Here is a 3,895-nt window from a genome sequence, read left to right as displayed (position 1 = left end):
CCGCGGTAGTTGGCTCGTATGGGGGAGTCGCCTTTATTGTGGATTTGGCGGAGCAGACTTAAATTCATGATGCATGCACCTTATCAACTCCTCACTGTCGTACTTGAATAGTTCGGCAGGCAGGATGTGAGCTCCAGCAGCTTTCAGTTTTTCGGGGAGTTTTCCTGTCGGCAAGCATTTCAGGATCTTCACACGGAAAATACGGCTCGCTTCCCTCTTCAGTTCTCTGTAACGGATCGCATCGTGGCCCTGTAGGCGGCATCTTTTTTCTCCGCAAATTCTTGACACTCCTCATCGTACCAGTTGTTCTTTCTTGTCTTTTTTGGCGCTGTAACCGCCTAAGTGTTTGTTGTTCTTTCGGGCTGGCTGAAATCCCACTAATTCTTCGGCGGCGGTACTTAATGAGCGGGGAATGTGGATCCACTGGTGGCGTATTTCGGTTTGTCGAATAGTGCTCTCAGAGAGGCGGGCCAGATTCGAGTGGCGAATATGTTTGCCGTCTGTTGTGATTACAGTCTTTCGACTTTAAGGTTAAATTAGTGGTGACATAATCACAACCATACAAAACAGCTCTCCAACCAACCTTATGTCGAACACTGTATTCGATTAGTGGTGCCACACTGTAACGTCATAGCCAAAACCATAGACCACAGAATTTTAGTTTTGTCCCATAACCATAATCAGCTGATATCTGAAGTGCGAGTAATAACGTCTTTCCAGACGTTCAAAAATATATATGGTTCACAGCCAACGGTATGTCATAAGTCGCGAATAAATATTAACCATATTTCAACTCACCTAGTCTTTTGAAAGACTAAAGTCTTTCGTAAGAAAAAGTGTCGATTCTGGCAACTATCTTGAAAGCTCCTTTATGTCTTTCGAAAAACTAATTGAAAGGTCTGCTAACGAGGAAGTCCTAGCGTTATTCTGTTTGTCTTTTACCACTAAGTTTTCTAAAATTAAATTTAATAAAAAATATAAATATATTTCTCTTTAAGAAAATATAAACTAAAAATTGTGTGAAAATTAAATAAAAAAATTAATCAGATTACATAGAAAAAATTGCAAATGAAGAAGTTGGAAAAACTAAATTAAATAGAAAAAATGCTATTCTTTTTAAAACAATAAAATATAAAAATAAAACAAATTTTAAAAATAAAGAAGGTTACAATATTGTTAAAAAAGGTTAAATTAAAAAAAAATGTTCGTAAAACTTAAATTGAATAAAAAAATGCTTTTAAGAGAAAGTTAAAATGACAAAAGAAATAATTAATTTAAATTTAAAAAAACACAAAAAATTAACTTATAAGAATTTAATGAAACCAAATTTTATTTTTCTAAACAAAAATTCACTTCAAATGGAAAAATAAAAATAACAAGTAATTTTTAGCAAAAAAATCTACTTCAACTCTCATATAAAAAAATATATACATATATATATATATATATCATGAACCACTGATCGGATCTTAACCAGATTAGTACGGGACCACCTCTGAGACACTACCTTATCGAAATCGGTTGACGTGGTCCAAAGTTATGCGGTAACATACTTAAAAAAAAAAAAAAAATATTCCGACGAACTGATAACCGCTTCCTTTTTTGGAAGTCGGTTAAAAATATAAAGCGTACGTACTAAAATAAGTTTCTAAAAATTCAATTTAAGTAGTAAAATATATATTTACCTTCTTAAAACAATAAAATTTAGTAATGACAAAGAATTGAAACTCTATTTAAATTAAACAAAAAAAATCCACTGCCCGAGGATTTGAACCTCGGATATCTCGAATAACATGACAATACTTTGCTCACTCGGTCATTGCGACTTTTGAAGCAGCGCGTGCAAAATGTGCATATGCATGGGAATTAGGGTGGTCCAAAAATGCATGTGAAAAAGTAAAGTCGGAATTTTTATGCTCTCGCACCCTATACCGAAAAAATATATTAAAATCAAAAAATATTTAGAGATCCCTGAAAGCGCTCAAAGTTTTCCATGCGTTTTATATGGGGAAAAAACAACTTTTCGTAGAAATTGTGTAGAATCCTTAAAAATCAATATCAAATCGATCGGAAAACTATGCTTATCTGCAGAAGATTCCCACTAATAATACCCAATTATTTATTTTACCATTTTTTCATAGTAACTATATTTCATAGGTCCGCCAAAACCCCTAGAAAATGCCAGAATGTGCAATTGGGGGATAAATAAAAAATCATTAGTATTAAAAAATTGTTAAATAAACAATTGGGTATGTTTATTGGAAGTATCCTGAAGTGAACCAGAGTACTCCGATCGAAAAATATTGATTTTCAAGAACTCTATACCATTTCTACGAAAGTTGTTTTTTCCATATGAAATACATCGAAAACTTTGAGCGCTTTGAGCGACCTCTAAATATTTGTTTGATTTGAAAGTAAAAATTTAGGGCTATATCTTTTTCGGTATAGAACAATCATAGGGGTGAGAGCATTCAAATTCTGACTTTACTTATTTTTGACCATCCTAATGTTCATACATATTCATCTCCATTTAACATGCGCAAGAGATGTCTGTCAAAAGAGCATTTCACCAGGAAAGTTGGCATGGGGCCTTTTTATTGCAAGACTTTCGTGGCAGAATAAACAAAATCTTTCAAAATTTGTCTTACAAAAGACTTGCAATCACCTATAAGTGTAGCACTAGAAGTCAGGAAAGGTACACCTACCCTCTGCTTACTGGGCTACATCACCATTTTAGCAAATGCATTTGAAACCGAGATATATTTTAAGCCTTACACGACGAATTTCAATCGCGTCGAGCGTGAGCCCATACTCTGTCTGCCGTTTGTCTAAAGGAATATATCGATATTTATCTTACTTACATACAACTAAATACAAAGATCCGAATGCATTCATATATATTTACATACATTGTTTTCTACATTTCAGTGTCGGCCGTGAGAACTATGGCATGCGCGAGAATTCCGAAATGGTCGTTTCTGATGTGTGTCTAAAAGGTAACAAGCTTAAATTTAATTACTTCAGTTTATCTGAACTAAAACTTTTTCCTTTACTCGAAAACGTGCATAGGTGAAAAGAAACGCCATCATCACCACCATCACAAGAGCAGCACACGCAATGGCGAATATCGAGATCAATCAGCTGGCAGACGAGAACATCACAGACACAGCGGCGGACATTATTGACCAACCATGGTGATAACCATAAATGTGGAGCAATAAGCCAATGCAAGCATATGTTAACATACTTATATATCTAGCTACAAAGAAGCGAAGCAGAAAACAACAAAAAAAAAAACTACATCTTTTCTTAAACAGAAGGAACAACGAACAGCGTTATTTTGATTATAAGTTATTGCGAGTAAATTTATTGTTAATATACCGTTTTGTTGTGTGCAATTTAAACTAAGTAATTTTAGTGCAAATACAAAAAAAAAATATAATAATAATTGCGCTAATTTATATTAGTAACATAAAAGTATGTAAAGCAAAACAAGCAGTCAGTCAGTAGGTTACCCCCCTCCAATGTCTCGTCAAAAGTTAGAAGCTTACATTATTCATATTCGTAATGGCGCAGCGTATTGCAGTTGAAACATAGCAGAATAACTGTATTTTTTAGTTGAAGTAGAGCTTTTATTTATAGCTAGTTCTTTTATTTTTCATTTTCTTTTAAAATATTTAGTTCAAGTTTAATTAGTTTTAATCGGTGCACAAAATGGGAAACAAGCAAATGCGAACAAAGTGAAATTTCCACGCGTCTTCGTCAACAGTATTTCCTCGCTCCTCATACGTGCTGATTCAATCTATGAACTGTTTGTTTCCTTTTTATGCAGCAATTTCTTTTTTGCAATATTTATTTTCTACAAATTATGAGTACCTTGGTAGAGCTTAATATT

The 3,895-nt window shown here is 33.8% G+C and overlaps 1 long non-coding RNA gene across 1 annotated transcript; it reads left to right on the top strand.

Annotated features, from left to right (window-relative positions):
* The first annotated feature begins 2,902 nt into the window (after nt 1–2,902).
* On the top strand, nt 2,903–3,419 carry LOC108380814 (uncharacterized). The gene is made up of 2 exons (XR_001849590.1): nt 2,903–2,996; nt 3,070–3,419. It is a non-coding gene; the product is annotated as an uncharacterized LOC108380814 (long non-coding RNA).
* Nucleotides 3,420–3,895: the final 476 nt, after the last annotated feature.

Source organism: Rhagoletis zephyria, unplaced genomic scaffold (assembly GCF_001687245.7).
Source record: "Rhagoletis zephyria isolate East Lansing unplaced genomic scaffold, Rhagoletis_zephyria_1.1 Rzeph_scaffold_20449, whole genome shotgun sequence".
Taxonomy (NCBI): domain Eukaryota; kingdom Metazoa; phylum Arthropoda; class Insecta; order Diptera; family Tephritidae; genus Rhagoletis; species Rhagoletis zephyria.
The sequence above is the reverse complement of the archived record's forward strand: the minus strand, read 5'-3'. Positions and strand labels throughout refer to the sequence as shown.